Source organism: Tamandua tetradactyla, chromosome X, assembly GCF_023851605.1.
Source record: "Tamandua tetradactyla isolate mTamTet1 chromosome X, mTamTet1.pri, whole genome shotgun sequence".
Taxonomy (NCBI): Eukaryota; Metazoa; Chordata; class Mammalia; order Pilosa; family Myrmecophagidae; genus Tamandua; species Tamandua tetradactyla.
The window spans coordinates 17,161,874-17,180,084 of record NC_135353.1 but is presented as its reverse complement, the minus strand read 5'-3'; the positions used below and the strand labels follow the sequence as shown (position 1 = coordinate 17,180,084).

Sequence of the window (18,211 nt, the reverse complement as noted above, 5' to 3'; positions counted from 1 at the left end):
AACTTCATAGCTCATTCATTCTGCTCCAGCCTCACCAGTCTTCTTGTTATTCCTCAACCATAATAGGCATAATCTCACCACAGGGATTTTGCTTTCCATTGTCTTTGCCAAGAATACTCTTTATACCGAGAGCTGCATGGCTAACATCCGTCCATACTTTTTTCAAGTCTCTGCTCAAATGTTACTTTCTTAACCCTTTTACTCTGCTCTACTTTTTTTTTCCTTTTCCATAACACTCTTTGTTGTTTAACATAATACATACTTTGCTTATTTATCAGGCGACCATATACAAATTAGTACTGACTGGGCAATTTTTGAGAGTGAAAGTGGGTGCTATTAATAATTATGCCAAGACAACAAGTATAAACTGGGACTAATTTTTATTAGATATCTCCTCTTGCTGGGTGTATTAGCTAGGGTTCTCTAGAGAAACCGAATTCACAGGAGATATCCATAGATATAAAATTTATAAAAGTGTCTCACATAACCATGGGAACATAGAGTCCATTATCTGTAGGTCAGGCCACAAGCTGCATGAAGGTCTTCAACGAACTCTCAGGAGAGGCTAGCTAGGCAACCGTAGAGATGTAAAGGCCCAATGTCTATAGAGCAGGCCACAAGCTGGCAACTCCACTGAAGGTCCTCAATGAACTCTCAGGAGAGGCTAGCTGGACGACTGTGGGAATAGAAGAGTCTAAAATCTGTAGGGCAGACTGTGAAGCTGGCAGCTTCGATGAAGGGTCTGGACAAACTCCACAGGAGATACTTGCTGGCTGAAGCAAGAAGAGTGACTGTATCTTCTGAATCATTCTTAAAAGCCTTCCAGTGATTAGATTAAGCATCACTCATTGCAGAAGACTCTCCCCTTAGCTGATTACAAATGCAATCAGCTGTGGAAGCAGCCAACACAATCATGATTTGTCCATGAAATGTCCTCATAGCAACAGATAGGCCAGCATCTGCCTGACCGGACAACCAGGCACCACCACCTGACCAAGTTGACACATGAACCTGACCATGGCACTGGACTTCATAAGGAAATGGATCTTTGAATGTTTTTGGTTTACCAATATATTCCCTGTGCCGAGAACAGTGCCTGACACATAAGTAAGTTATCAGTATTGTCAAATAAATGAATGAATAAGAGGTTTGAAAGATGTTTGTAAGATAAAAAATACTACATACACTTATCCCAGTTAATTGATTAGTTTTCCCACTATCTATAGATGTCTATATATGCATACAGCTGTGAAATAAATCTATCCCATATCTTTTTCTATTTATCTATACTACATATATATTTAATATCAGAAACCCACCCCACTTTATCTTTTTTATTCCGTTAGATAGTGCAAAAGATAAATTATGCCATATAGTTCATATGTACTTTCAAATGCTCAATGTCGATTACAAAGAAAAACATGATGTAGAGAAAGTCATTACAAGCAGATGGCCATCTCTATTCCTACTAAAGAGTAAGTATACCACGTGTGAATAGAGGAGTAGATATGGGACATGAATGTAACAAAGGGGGTGTCTACAAAGAATGGGAACTATGGGCCTGAAGTGGTGCTTGGCAAAGTGCCACCCAATTGGTAAAGGTTAAGTTAATAATTGGAAAGCATCTGAATCTATGGCAGGCCACCAAAAGTACTTTGTAATAATTGGAAATAGCTACTTCTATAGTTTTACAACAATCTACATCGATTCATTGCTCCATCTGCTCTATTTATTGAACTGTTCTTGAATGAATTTCTGGCAGAAACCAAAATACAATGTGCTCTTGTCAAAGTTAATGAACGAACTGAATCCAAATGCAGAATGGTTTATATTTCATTGTGCTTACTCTGCAATTTTGGAAATGCTTAGATAAACAAGAGTTTGCAATTTACTGATAAAGCCAAATCAAAATCAATGGATAAACTTTCAGGCTTCCTTTCTGAGTTGATGATATCTATGATGAGGATGACTAATCCAGATACTTCAATTTTAATAAAATTTTAAAACAATAAAACCCCTCTGGGCTAGACTTTGTGGGGCACCATCTTTCACTTCTTTTGGGTAAATCAGGTTTGATGGGATTGCTTTTCTATGCTTCCCACCTCCACAATATCTGAAATTCCTCTTCCCCTCATGGTGCTTTTCTTATGTTCCAAGGATGTATCAAAGCACATAAGCAGAAATGTTCATTGATTTCAGTCAGGTCATGAGAAAAGACAACATATATTCTCTTTCAGGCAGTTAAAAAAGAATAAGAGAAAAATAAAAAAATAAAATAAAAGTAAAGAATAGGAGAGATCAGTGCGGTGAGAGGTAAAACCTATACAATTTAAGTAATGGAAAAGAAAGGAAGGAGAACATTTATTTTTGCCTTCTTTTTGGATCAGTGCTTGGCTTCTGTGTTAGTTAGATTCAGTTGTCAACTTGGCCAGGTGAGCATACCTAGTCCTGTTGCTGCGGACATAAACCAATGGTATGTGAACCTTGGTACGTGGACCTCATCTGTTGCCAATTACATCTGCAGTCAGCTAGGAGGCGTGTCTGCTGTAATGAGTGACGTTTGACTTAATTGGCTGGTGCTTAAATGAGAGATTGCAAGGTAGCACTGCTAGCAGCTCGGCATTCCTCATCTCAGCACTTGCAGCTCAGCCCAGGCCTTTGGAGATGCAGAAAGAAGTCACCCCGGGGAAAGTTGTTGGAACCCAGGGGCCTGGAGAGAAGACCAGCAGAGACCATCCTGTGCCTTCCACGTAAGAAAAGAACCTCAGTGGAAAGTTAGCTGCCTTTCCTCTGAAGAACCAACAAAATAAATCCCCTTTTATTAAAAGCCAATCCGTCTCTGGTGTGTTGCATTCCGGCAGCTAGCAAACTAGAACAGCTTCTTTTCTGAACTTTAGCCTTTTGATGGTCTTGGGAAAGTGGCCCTCTAGATCAAGTTCATGCTCACCTCTTGTGGTATGTATAAACTAAATTAGTAAAACCAAGCTTGAGCAGAGCTGAACACATAGTAGGGACTCAATATATTTATGCATTTAATGTGAGTTTGTTAGTATTTTTTGGAAACATTCATCTGTCAAGTTTCCTCTCCTGAATATTCATGCCAATAAGGTGGCCTTCTAAGATCTGAGTTGCCAGAGAAGACCTGTAGCCAGTGTGAATTTCATAGTCACAGACTCAAATATGAAAAAACATAACTTTCTTCATTTTCCTGTTATTGAATTTATGTTATATGTCAAGTGTTCAGTCTACCTTATGGCAGGAGAAGACAATAACAACCGCCAGAACAACCACAATAAAACCTTAATGTAGTTCTTCCAGCTAAACTTAGTCCACATCTGTGATGCCTTGGACAATATGAATTAAAAATCCAGCCACATTCAGGTTTAAAACATTTTCTTTCACATTTTCTTAATCTCTCTTACGTTCCCTTGCAGTTTATTTTAAGCTTCTGAGCATGGTAACAGTGGTGGGACCTTGGCTTGTGCAGCTCCTTTCTCTCTTCTTCATTTTTTTCTGTCTTCATCCTACGAGGTCCTCCTATCCAGTTCATCTATTAGGTTGGATCCATTAACTGAAAGTATTAGAAAACCAACTCGCTGTGCCTTAAAACATAAGGGATATTTAATGTTTAGTAATAAGAAAAGCCAGAGGCAGTTGACCTCATTGCTGGTCTGGAAGCTTAACCAAGGCTCTTTTTATCTTTCTTCTGTGTCATTCTTTGTGTGCAACTTTTCGGTTGTGTTTTCTTAACTCATGGTCACAAGATGGCTGCTGCAGAGGCTGGCACTTCAAAAGACTTCCAAGGAATAAAGAAGGGGGAAAGACTACATCAGTGGCTCTCCTTCTGCATATACCTCTTCTATCAGGAAAGTGGAAGGTCTTCAATAACATCTGCTTCTGTCTTTTTGGCCACAACTGAATTACAAGCTACCACTGTGAAGAAGACAAGGGAAGTGACTTTTATTCTTCCAACTTCTATATTGGAAGACAGGCAAGGGAGATGGGGTTGAGAAATGCATCTTGGGTAGCCAGACTTTCATATCTGCCGCTAATAGTCTGTTCTTGATATAGGCAAGCATATCGTTCCCTGAGATTGTGACCAATATAGTCTGTGGGAAAATGATAAGGTTCCATCAGGGTGAATTATTTTTATGTCTCAGAGGTACCGTTTCCATACAGGAAACACTATTTCCAGTTAGTTGGTCTTAAATTAGTTTATTAAATTATAAACTAAAACCTAGTTTTCTCCGGTCCTTTAAATTCAACTTAAAAAATTTTGCCTAAACCTCAAATATGGTATGTATTGTCAATCACCCTCAAAGCAACCTTTGATTAATGTTAGATCAACTAAGGCTAAACAGTCTAAATTCCCCTTAATTAAATGAATTCCTGTTTGTCAACCTAGGTGCTCAATTCCTTTCAACATTTCAAAGTCCATTTTAAAATTTCATATACTTAAAATACCTGACCATTTTTCTGTATGCTGTGTGGTGGGGGTCACATTTCATTCTTTTTCCAAGTGAGTATTCCATTAGTACAGCACCATTTGTTGAATTTTTATTTGGGGGGAGATGTGCATGGTAATTGAACCCGAGTATCCCACATGGCAGGCAAGAATTCTACTACTGAACTACCCTTGCACCCTCATGACAAAACAAATCTTTGATCCCAAGAAGCACAACCTTACTAATTGCTTTAACAACTCTTACACATTTCATTAAACTTGTTAAATATAAAGAACCTCAAGTTCTCTTAAACATTTCATTACATTTAAAAAATAAATGTAGTCAAAATATCTTACATCTGTTGATGAAAAATCACAAATTAATGAAATCTTTTAAATTGAAGCTTGTCTATCATCTCTGGTTAAACTGTCATTCTTAAACATGCCAAGTTCTCATAAATATTACAAGCACATTAAATACCAACTCCACACATATTGTTCAGAATTTAACATTCAAAAGTTGACATTCAGGTTTGACTCACTTCATTATATCTGCATGTTTTACCTTGAATCTCCCTAAGGTTTGAAAGATATTTAGTTGCTGGAGAAGTAGGGCATCATCTCAGGACAGCTAGGTCTACCATTCCAAGAAACTGGGGTTGTCATTACAAGCTATGGTAGGTTGAGTTATGCACCTCAGAAAAAACATGCTCTTGATAATAATCTCATTCCTTTGGGTGTGAACCCATTGTTAATAAAACCTTTTGAAGATGTTACTTTTAGTTAAAGTGTGGCCCAATTGAATGATGTTGGGTCTTAACCTTACTAGAAAATTTATAGAGAGAAAGAAATTGGAAGCCAGAGTTAAAAGAAAACCATGGGGAGGAGACAGAACCTGGAAGTCAGTGGAATCCGGAAGAGAAAGGAGAGGATGTGGCCATGTGATAGAAAACTCAAGACCCCAGGGAATGCCAGCCAGCCAGAATTTTACAAATCCCGGGAGGAAGCAAGCCTTCTAGCCACTGAAACCATGATCCAATAAAGTTTTGTTGTTAAGCCAATCCCACTGTGTCATATTTGTCTGAGCAGCTTGGGATCTAAGACAAATGAAGTGAGGTCACTTATGAGCCAGAAACTTGAGAGTGAGATGCACTACCAGAGGCAACAGTGTTCCAGGGAGACTCTAACTTTGCACAGTTATATAAACTGGACTCCTTCTATAGTAACTATGGTTTCAGGGCTCTCTATGTCCATATTCTTCAGCTGGTGTTGGTTTCTCATAAAGTTCTAGCTGTACCCTTATATCATTCTTCCATCACCATCTAATTTGAAAAGATGGAAGTCATCAAACTGCCCTGTCCACAAAATTCATAACTAACTTGTTTGAACTCATTTCTACTACCTGAGTGAATACAGTACTTTTTCCATACATTCCTCCCTGAGCTGCAATTCTTATAGATAGTGTGATGACATCTGGTTGAATTCTGCCTAGCTCTTATATTGTTGTCTCCCTGGTCACAGCTACTAGTGACAGTCCCCACTCTGGCACATGGTCAGTATGCAGCTATATTTTCAAGCCAACTAAAGCCAGTCCAGGCTCCCTGTTACATGCTTTCAAAGTAATCTCGATTTCTTTCTTTTAGCATGTGTCCCACTTAACATTTTGGTTTAAAGTTTACTTTACCAAATAGATTGTGAGCTCTCTAGATACTGGGATCTTTCACATTTTCTTCACAGCTCTTTTTCCAGTGCCTAATGCTATATTTGGCACTGAGCACCTCCTCAATAAATATCCAATGAATGAATAATGGCTTTTAAAATGTTCTGTTTAGTGAAATACAGTAAATGTTAATGAGATGTTAGGTCCAATGGTTTGATATCTCATGCATGCATAAGCTTAGGCAATGGGGCTTCTGGTCAACCCCTTGGATTCTTATATTTGAAGAGCTTTTATTTTCAGTTAGTTCTTTAAAGGTCTGGGATTTAAGTGGAAAGCATGGACTCAGGATGTGAGGGTATGTCTTACATAAAATGTACATCTTCAAGTTTCTAGGGAGGAGATTATTTTCTTGTCACCATCCATCAAAATCACAATATTATCCTCAGTGTTTACCTAAATTAATTTTTGATTGAATGGAATGATTTTACTTATGCTTTGAAACTTGTTAGTGGAGAAAGACTTCTATGCACTACAAATGGAAATTAAGATGAATCTAAGTCCTCCTTTTATTTTATGAAGAAGGCAAGTCTTCCAGGACATATTTTCTTTCTGACATTCTTTTATATAACGCATTTGAAAAGACTAAGGATGAAACAGAGATTTTTCTTGTCTTTTGACCCTGAGCCATTTATGTGAGAGAGGCTTTTAAAACATGAATATTTTTGGCACTAACAACTGCACCTTTGAAATGGCATGAAACACAGTGTTTGAACGGCAAATATCACTGACATTTCTGAAGTACAAACAATGTTTAATAGCATTGCAGAAAATTTATTACCTCTACATGAACATAGGTATTGCTTAGGAGTTTATGGTATTGAAGAGTTAAATAAATCAGAGGAAAACTCACTATAGACTAGCTCTATGCAACCAGAGGTATATATATTAATTAGGAGCATTGTGAAATTCTTTCCATGGTTCAAAAATATGCCCAATGTCTGTGGCAACCTACTCTTCTCTGAACCAAGATTGCCACTTTGTAGTTAAGTATCAATTTTCAGTACTTGCTGTGTTCAACCTTTCTGAATCTGTGATCAGGATCCATCTGTTCAGCTGTATTTGTTAGTGTGTTTTCTTATGACATAAATCCTTCAAAAATGTTCATCTCTGAGGGGTGTCACGATACCTGCTGTGTTATATTTGTCAGGCACAATAATAGTATAACAGTCTTTAATGGCAGAGAAGGGAAATGAAATATGCAACAAAAAAAGCTGTGTATTTCTGCCTAGGCCAGGGCTGTCTTGGGAGTAAAAAGTTATGCTCCTGACAGATGGGTCAGAAGTGATGGTAATTATGAAAGATGGCCATGGGTTGGGAGTAGTGGGCCAACTTCAACTCAGAATAGGAGAATAGGATGTGTGAGCTCATTAAACATTTCTGAGACTACCGTCTTGGTGATATGCCTGCTTAGCATCTGGTGAGAAAAAATAAAGTGGGGAGAGAAATGATTGCTGTTAAGTAGCAACGTAATAGGAGCTAACACCCAGGTTCTCTCTCTTCATTAAAGGATGAATTTGGTGAATCCTTAAAGATGGAAAAAAATCCGTAAAAAAATTGGTTGGATTTTCATTTTGAAAGAAGTGATGCTCACTTCGTTTTTCAGTTTTTCACACTGCTATTTCTCTAGGTTCTTTTCCCCCTAAGGCTTTCTTTTGTGCTTTTATAATGATTTTGACAAAAGAAAGTTGGAAAATAAATTTTACTATAAAAAATATCCTTGAGGCCAATTGTCCAAGAGGTATGCATTTTCAATGACGCAATTTAATTTAAAAAGGCATAGAACATTAGATCTGGAAAGGATAGGTCTTCCATTTTGCAGGGTATTTTTTTCTGAGACAACATTTATTGAGTGCTTAAATAAGCAAATTAGGATTCAGAAAGGTTAATGATTGCCAAGTTCACACAATCAGGCCCATATTTTCCCGTTCATTTTATTTAGTTCATATACATTTTCATGGCACTGTTTATCAGTATTTTTTAATGTCTGATCTTATTTATTTAACTCTTAGAAAATCTTAGTTTTGACTGGACTCAGACTTAGAGGTAGATGCTCTCTGAGAGGACAGCCTCCATCTCTTGGAAATCTGTTCCTGGCATTTTTCTTTGGCCTCCTTCTTTCTCTTGGCCAAAAGTTTAATGCATTCTGCAGCTTCTTCCTTATTTTTCTAAGTACGCTGTTTCTTCAGGGCAATATGCTGACATTTATGTTTCAGGACTTGTGGAGTAAAAGATGCTGACTCTTGGGTGCTTTGGTCCTGGTTTTTTATCTTCTCTGTTGAGGGGCTTTCTCACAACATACTGGCAGACAGTCTCTTCTTTAGAGAGATCAAAAAGTTTGCAGATTTTACTGGCATTTTTGGGCCCCAGGTGATGAGGCACAGTAGCATCAGTCAGTTCAGGAATTTCCTTCTCTCCTTTTTTCACAATAACCAAGTTGAGAATACTCAGATTGGCATCCACAATGCAACCCTGAATAGTTTGAGCTTTCTTTCTCCACTTCTCTTTTGTTTGTAACAGGAGTGCCCCTTACTTAGTAAAAGGCAGCAGGCATGGCCATGGGTCAAGATGTCCTGCTTCATGGGAAAACCTTGTTTGTCATTTTCACCACTGATTGTGACAACATAACTCTTCCACTCTTCGTCCAGAGTGTCAGCAGCAGCTTCTGTAGCCATTTGCTTCTCATAAAAGGTACGTAGTTTGCGTTCATCGTCTGCTTAAATGAGCTTCAGGCAGTCGATGTTCAAATTCATGCTGAGGCAGCTGGCCATCTCCAAGGCACCATGAAAAAAAGCAGTTTACCAGTATTTTGTAATTTTGCTCTGTCCTATTTTTACACTACAAATTTAGTCATTATTGTTCTTTATATGTGTTTAGATTTACCTCACATTTAGTAATTTCTCACTGTATCTTCTCACATCTTAGATCTTCTGTGATTGTTTTCTCTACAGCTTAAGTTCATCTTTGAGTCGTCACCTTATTGAAGGTGTGGCTGTGTATTTCTGGTTTCAATATTGTGTTCTATAGGTCAACCTGAATAACCCTATATAACAGCAAATCATCTTATTTTCTATAGTTTCATAGTCTTAGAGTTGGAAGGGCAATTCTTTTAGTTTATTCTTTTTCAGAGGTATTTTTTGTTTTTCATTTTGATTTTCTACATAAATTTTGCAATTAGTTTGTCAAATTTCACAAAAAAATCCTTTTGGGATTTTCATTGAAATTGCATTGACTAAATAGCTTAATTTGCAGAGTTTTGACATCATTATAAGTATTTCTATCTATGAGTATGATACAGCTCTCTAATTAGACTTCTTAAAAGTTTTAGTATAGTTTTATAATTTCTCTACTTAAAAGATTGCACAGCTGTCGTCAAATGTATTTGAAGGTATATATTTACTTTACCTTCTGCTTTTTAAAAATTGCTTTCTGTTATTGGTTATAAATTATAATTGGCTTTTGCATATTGATGTTTTCATTAGCCATCTTGCTTGAACTCTTATTAATTATAATAATTATGTACCTTCCCTGGGTTTCCCTGGGTGGGGTGATTGTATTATTAGCAAATGATAAAAGGTTTGTTTATTTCTTTCTTATACTTTAGCTTTTTTTTTTTTTCATTTGATTGTGCCGGCTCAGATTTCCAGTATACTGTTTCATATATAGGCGCTCCTGTTTAAAGATGCTATTTATATCAGAGTAAGACATTCCCTTCTATTGCTAATTACTCAGTTTTTTTTCATGAATATGTGTATTGAATTAAAAAAAGAGGTTTCGTTCTGCATCTATTAATGAGGATATGGTATTTTTCTGTCAAATTATTTTACTCCTTAGATAAACCCAACTCTTTTTTTCATTACACACTACTGAATTAAGTATATGTTGTGTGTGTACAGTATATATCAATGTTCATGAAAGACAGTAACATATAATTTTAATAAGTGTAATGCCTTTGCTAGCTCAGATTTTATGTAACCTTTATATTAGTAACACACAGAATTTGTTTTAGAGTGTTACCTTTCTTCTGTCTGCGGAAAAACTACATTAGATGTATTTCTTAACAGTTTAGTAGGATCTATTGGTAAACTTATCTGGGCCTGATGTTTTCTTATTGAGAACATTGTAAATGACTAATTCCAAATCTTTGAAGGTGACAGGACTATACAGTTCCAAGTACTTTTTCAAATTTAAATTGTAATTTCTTCTTAAAAATAGTTTTAAAATTTTAAAGTTATTGATCTTTAGCCTAATCATATTATGGTCAGAGAATGTGGATTGTATGATATGTGAAATTTGGTGAGATTTGTTTTATGTCTCAGTACATACTTTATATATATATGTGTGTGTATATATATATATAGGGTGCACTTGAGAAAAAGGTTTTATTATATGATTGTTCAGTATAGGGCTCTCTATGTATATCTACTAAATCAGGACTTTTCATTGTATTGTTAATCTTTTATAACCCAGTCTCTGAGAAGAAGAGGTTAAAGTCTCCTCCTGTAATGGTGGATTGGCTATTTTCTCTATGTAGGTATTTTGTTTGTGCTTTTACTGTTTTGAAAATTTTGTTATTAGCCATATACAAGTTTAAAATTTTCTTTTTACCTTGTTATTACTTTTTTAGCATTAGGTAGTGACGATCCCTTTCATCCCTAATATTCTATTGTTTTTCAGATCATTGCCTATTGTTTCTCTACTGTCAAATTGGCTAGTTCAATTTCTTGAAGATTTTACTGAGATATATTCAAATACCATATATTCATTGCAAAGTACACAATCAATGTCTCATAGTATCATCGCTTAATTATACAATCACCACACTTAATTTTAGACAATTTTATTGCTCTAAAGAGAAAAATAACAGATAGTCAAAAAGGGAAAACCCAAAACACCCTGTATCCCTAACACCCCCTATTATTGACTCCTAATGTTGGTGTGGTACACCTGTTATGGTGGATGAAAGCATTTCAAGGCATTACTGTTAACATGAGTCCATAGCTTGCAATAGGCAATTTTCCCCATATTACACTCTATTATTAACTCTTTGAACAAGTGTTGTATGCTGGTATTACTTCATTCAAGAACTTATTTATATTTGTGGTGTTAATTGGTGGCATACATGACTTTAAACAACTATTTTCAATCAAATTCCTCTACAATATGTCACTATTACTTATAATCCCAATTACAAGCTACCATCTCCTCTATCCATCCCCAAACATTTAAGTTCAACCTCATTAACAATTCTGTACATATTAGGTAACCAGTCCCCTTCTAGAGCATTCTGACTATCTCTAGGTTCCTTATCTTCTACATTTTAAGACTCTTGAGTTTACATGTTCTTGCTAAGTTCATATTAGTAAACTCATGCAATTTCTATACTTTTGTGTTTAGCCTACTGAACTCAAGATTATGTCCTCAAGTTCCATCCATTTTGTCAGATGCTTCAGGACCTCATTCATTGCCTAATTTTCTTGCGTAATATTCCATCATACACATATGCCACAATTTGTTGATCCACTCATCTGCTAATGGACTTGTGTTCTTCCCACCTTTTGGCAATTGTGAATAATGCTGCTATGAACATCAATGTGCAAATATCCGTTTTCAGCTCTTCTACCAAGTTGTAGAATTGCTGGGACATAAGGCAATTCAATTATATTTATTTTCTGAGGAATCCCCAAGCTGTCTTCCACAGTGGCTGGACCATTTTACATTCTCCCCAACAGTAAATAAGTGTTGTTATTCCTCCACATCCTCTCTAACATTTGTAATTTCCTGTTTGTTTAATAGCATCAATTCTTATAGGTGTGAGGAGGTATCTGATTGTGGTGTGACTTGCCTTCCCTTATAGCTAATGAAGATGAACATCTTTTCATGTGCTTTTTAGCCATTTGTATTTCCTCATTGTAGGAATGTCTACTCATATATTTTGCCCCATTTTATAATTGGGTTGTTTGTCCTTTTATTGTTGAGTTGTAGGATTTCTTTATATATCAGATATATGGTTCCCAAATAATCTCTCCTATTGAGTTGGCTACTTCTTTACCTTTTTGACAAAGTGCTTTGAAGCAAAGAAGTATTCATTCTTGAGGGGTTCCCATTTATCTATTTTTTCTTTCATTGTTTGCACTTTGGGTATAGGGTCTAAGAAGGTACCTCCTATCATTAGGCCTTAGAGATCTTTCCCTATATTTTCTTCTAGGAGGTTTATGGTACAGACTTTTATATTTAGGTCTTTGATCCACTTTGAGTTAATTTCAATTGACCATAGATCTGAGGGTCTACTTCAAAACTCTCAAATCAATTCCATTGAGTGATATGTCTATTTTTGTGCCAACACCATGCTGTTTTGACCACTGTGGCTTTATAATAAGCTTTAAAGTCAGGAAATATAAGTTCTCCCACTTTGTCTTTTGTTAGGATATTTTAGGCTATTCGAGGCCAATTTTTCTTCCAAATAAGTTTTTCAAGTCTGCAAAGTAAGTTGTTGGAATTTTTATTGGTATTACATTAAATCTGTAGATCAATTTGAGTAAAATGCACATCTTGATGACATTTAGCCTTCTTATCCATGAAAACAGAATGTCTTTCCACTTATTTCGGTCTTTGATTTCTTTTAGCAATGTTTTACAGTGTTCTGTGTATGGGTCCTTTACATCCTTGGTTAAGTTTATTCTTAGATACTTGATTCTTTTAGTTGCTATTGTGAATGGATTTTTTTTTCTTTATTTCTTCCTTGGTTTGGTCTTTATAAGTGTATATAAACACTACTGTTTCTGCACATTAAACTTGTATCCCACTGCTTTGCTGAATTGATTAGCTCAAGTAGCTTTGTCATAGATTTCTTGGGATTTTCCAAATACAGGATCATGTCATCTGCAAATAATGAGTTTTATTTCTTCCTTTCCAATTTGAATGCCTTCTATTGCTTTTTTTGCCTAATTGTTGTAGCTAGAACTTCTAGCACAACATTGAATAATAGTAGTAACAGTCTTTCACTGTTGTGCATGATGCTGGCTGTATGTATTTCATATATGCTCTTTGTCATATTAAGGAAGTTTTCTTTGCTTTGTAACTTTTGAACTGTTTTGATCAAGAAAGGATGCTGAATTTCGTCAAACACTTTTTCTGCGTCAATCAAGATTAGCATATGATTTTTCACTTTCAATTTATTAATGTGTTGTAATACACTGATTACTTTTCTTGTGATGAAGCACTCTTGCATGCTTAGAATAAACCCCACTTGGTTGTGGTGTATAATTCTATTATATTTGCCATCGGATTCGACTGGCAAATATTTTCTTAAGAATTTTTGCATTTGCATTCTTTAGAGAGTTTCATCTATAGTTTTCCTTTCTTGTAGTATCTTTGTCAAATTTTGATATTAGAATGATGCTAGCTTCATTGAATAAGTTAGGTAGTGTTCCCACTTCTTCAATTTGTTGGAAGAGTTTTAGCAGCAATATTGTTATTTCTTCTTTAATTGTTTGGTAAAATTCCCCAGTGAAGCCATCAGGCTCTGGGCTTTTCTTTGTAGGAAAGTTTTTGATGACTGATTTAATCTCTTTAGTTGTGATTGGTTTGTTGAGGTCTTCTATTTCTTCTTGAGTAAGTATAGGTTGTTTGCATGTTTCTAGGAAATTGTCCATTTCATCTAAGTTGTTTAATTTGTTGGCATACAATTGTTCTTATGATTTCTCTATTTCTTTGGGGTCCAGGTTAATAACCACCTCTCTTATCTGATTTTATTTATTTGCACCTTCTCTCTTTTTATCTTTGTGAGTCTAGCTCAGGGTTTGTCAAAGAACCAACTTTTGGTTTTATTGATTCTATTGTTTTTTTTGTTGTCGTTGTTGCCCAATTCATTTATTTCTGTTTTAATATTTGTTATTTCTTTTCTTCTACTCAAGGGTTAGTTTGCTTCTCTTTCTCTAGTTTCTTCGGTTAGGTCTTTGGTTTTAGCTCTTGCTTGCTTTCTAATGTAATTTAGAGCTATAAATTTCCCTCTGAGCTCTGCCTTTGCTTCATCCCATAGGTTTTTATATGTTGTATTCTCATTTTCATTCATTTCCAAATATTTACCAATTTCTATGGCAATTTGTTCTTTGACCCATTGATTGTTTAAGTGCTTGTAGTTTAATGCCCATATATTTGTGAAAGTTCTGGTTCTTTGGTGGTTATTGATTTCCAGTTTCTTTACATTATGATCAGAGAAAGTTTTTGAATAATTTCAATCTTTTTTAAAATAATAAAGACGTGTTTTATGCCCCAGCATTTGATCTATCCTGGAGAATGTCCCCTGAACACTTGAGAAGAATGTATCTGTCTTTCCCTTGGTGCTCTACAATTTCACAACTAAGTATCTAGGTGTGTATTTTTGAAGGTGTATATTCTTTTGGCATAGTTGTTGTTCTTGCATCTATGAATTCATAACTTTCAACAATTATGGACATTTTGTAATCATCATCTCTTTCAATTTTTCCTTACCTCGATGGATCTTTCTAGGCTTTCTCTCCCAAACCAGGGCCAGGGTCTCATGCAAGAGGTACAGCCCTTTTCAGAAGTCTGTTAGAGGCAGGGCACAATATTTCCACTTAAATTCTGATGGCTAGAACTAGTCACATGGCCACATTTAGCTGCAAGGGCAGCAGCTTTCTCAGGTGCAATTTGTCAAAGCCAAAGAACATAGGCCAACACCTGTAGTTGAAAATGTTGGTTTTATTACTCATTGTAAGTGAGAGAGAACACGTGCCAGTGGAGAACATGGGTGCTCTCAGTGAGAGGGTATTAGAAAAGACATCTTATTGGATTTGGGCTTGAGTTAGGCGATTTGGAAGATGGTTTAAGGAAGAATTGCTTTGCTCTGGATTGGATGCTGTAAGGAAGTGGATAATTTATGATTGGGTGTTTGAATAAATCTTATTCAGGAAGAGTAAAGACTAGAATGAGGCTACAGCTGTAATAAATAAAAGCAGCATCAGTCACTCACATTAGCCAGTGCAGGGGAATATTTGCTCATTTTTGTGGCTTAGACAATGTTCCTGTTTTGTCTGTGTTGGGACATGATTATGAAGAAGTCTACTTTTGTCTTGGTGCATCACAGTCTAATGTTGATATTCTGTGGAATTGTTTATGTTCAGCAGAGGAACACCAAGGTCCAGCCCTGAGTGACAGACCACCTCCTAGCAACCTCAAGGTTCACCTGACAGTACTAGGCCAGGTCTCCAGTGTCAGGGATTGCTTGTTTCCTTCTCAAATTCCATATCATAAAGGCAGAACAAATTTTTGTGAACAGCTATTTATCTCTTACATAGCGACTAGGAATTTATAGTGTTATACACCTAGCCAGCAGGTTTGGTGAATTCTCCAGCAACACTCAGCTGATCTTATAAAATTCCTCATTGACCCTTTTCTCTATTTCTACCCATGCTCTGTGCCAAAGTCTTCAATGAATGAGGAACAGTGACCAGGAATTTCTTACAAGGCTCACATGTTGCTTTTATAATTAGACAAAAATAATATAAATGGTGTATGAAATAAATACATAAATGGCAAGGGGTTAAAAAGTTGGGCTGTGCCATGATTTGCTGTTCTGCAGAAGCTGACCTATCACCTGTTATTTGTCAGCTAACCCATTTACAACTTTTAGTTCTTTAGAAATCAGTATTATCTCTGGAGATAAGAAAAAGACCTATAGTGCCAACTGTGGTGTAAAAATGTTTTTCCTCACTATGGCTTTTCCTATCTGGTTTGGCTTCCCTGGTAACTACCTTCTTGATGCAGAAGCCTATCTGAGAAAACTGTTGCACCTGTGGTCAGCGATAGTTCACTCTTTCTGCTGCAATGTGAGAGGGTTTGGTAAAAGTAATAAAAAGAGGATGATGGCCTTTAAGAAGCCATCCATGACACACAGCTGTTTTGAAACTTTCACATAATACTTTTATGCTCCTCTGCATTCAAACAATTGATGGAGCCATGCACCACAGCATACACCATCTTTTTTTACCCATCAGAGTCTTTTCATACCATTCAGAAAGACATTTCCTTCCCCTACATGTAGCACAAAATATATTTAGCCTTTCTATGAGTCAGACTTATAGTTCCTTTCAACAGTTCCGCCCCCTCTGCAGGAAGCAGCTTACTTCTTTTATACATTTCTCTATCACCTAGCTTTCAGCATTTGAAGAGATTCTTATCACTTGACCCTCTTTCATATCTGATTCGTTCAAATAAACTACTCTGAACCTAGAAATGCCATAACAGTTCTAATCTAAGTCGAAGTGAAATCTGACCTTTCTTTTTGGAGTAGTGATTGCTAATCAGGCTAGATCCTATGAGATTTTTGTAATTGGGATACGTAAAACTGGGATAAGTCTACCTGTTACAGGCAAGATAGCATTAGGGAAAATTCTGGTATGAGACATAGCTGTCCGGAGTTGATGACAGCATCTAATTCCAGTGTTTACATCAATCAATGTTCAATATGTAGTATCTTTCAATAGGCCAGCAGTGTTTCACTGAAAATTATTTCCTCTTGAACTTATACTGATAAGTACTTATACTGATTCTGTTTAGTAAGGGTTAAGGCTGAGAGTGGTACCAAATTATGTCCCTCACCTTTGGAATGAATGATGGTTTCCTTATTAGTGTTTCTCAAAGTGTAACTTAAGGTAATTGTCCATAACAATTACTTGGGGTGCCTGTTCCAAACACAAGTTTCTGGCCTTGACTCAACCAAGGGACTTAGCCTGGTTATGTGTGACTTTAATAAGCAACCTGGGTGATTCTTATTAGCAAGCAAGTTTGAGAAACATTGGTAGGAAATCACTGGTATCAAAAGCAGAAAGAGCGGGTGGGTCCTGGTAAATATGAAAAGTTCTAGACTGCACAGTCTCAACAGTGGGGCCCATTAATAGAGAACCATTGGTTCTTTACTGAAGAGCTATATCTTTAGCATGGACTGTTTACTTGAACCCAAAACATAATTTCTTATGTGTATCTGACTTCCAAGAATATTTTCAGAAGGGCTCTATTTGAAAATGAAAGATAGAAATTAAAAATTTAGATTTTATAAATACTGGTGAAAATTGCAACCTTTTAAACCCATGTGATAGTTAAGTTCTTGTATCAGCTTGACTAGGTAATGGTCCTACTTGTTTGGTGAAGCAAGCGCTGTCCTGATGGTTACTATGAGGGTATTTCATGAATTTAAATCATTAGTCATTGATTGCATCTATGGCTTATGACATCTACAATCAACAAAGGAGATTGCCTTCCAGAAATGAGAGAAGTCTCATCCAATTATTTGAAAGCCTTAAAGGGAAACCGGATGATTTCAGCATTCAGAAAGAAGAATATCTTTCTATCTCACCTAGCCAGTTTCTCCTGGGGAATTTATCAAAGCTTTCACTGGAGTTGCCAACTTGCAGTCTGTCCTGTGAAATTCAGCCTTACCACTCCCCACAGTTGCGTGAGCTAATTTCCATAATAATCTCATAATATTCACACACACACACACACACACACACACACACACACACACACGCAGACACACACACACAAATTTCCCTGGGGAACCCTGACTAATACAACCCATACTTTAGAAATAAGTAATCTAGGTCTTACAAAACATAGATAACATCTGTATGTGAATCAGAGAAAAATTAAATAGAACCAATAAATTAACTATAAGGATTTAATAATTATTATATATATATATATATATATATATATATACTTCCTAAATTCCCCTGTGCATGATTCTATTCCCAATGAATCCCCACTTTCATTCTTCCAAGTATGTTCTGGGTGTATGGCTTCAGCATCAAACATTATTATAAAATTCTCATTTTATTGCCTCCTCTCCCAAATGGTTTTCCTGGATTCAACCTTGAATTGTTCTTTTCTTAAATTTTCTCTGTAGAGAATGGTAGGAATTTGAGGGGCAGAGATAAGGAGGCAGGGCCTTCGACCTAACCTTATCAAGTTATATTTTGTCTATGCCTTTTGGAAAAAAATAATTTTGTATGCAGTATTAAAAACAT

The 18,211-nt window shown here is 36.2% G+C and overlaps 1 pseudogene; it reads right to left on the bottom strand.

The window, feature by feature from the left end:
- Positions 1–8,179: 8,179 nt before the first annotated feature.
- LOC143671694 (small ribosomal subunit protein eS6 pseudogene) lies at positions 8,180–8,932 on the bottom strand (annotated as a pseudogene).
- Between the last annotated feature and the right edge of the window lie 9,279 nt (positions 8,933–18,211).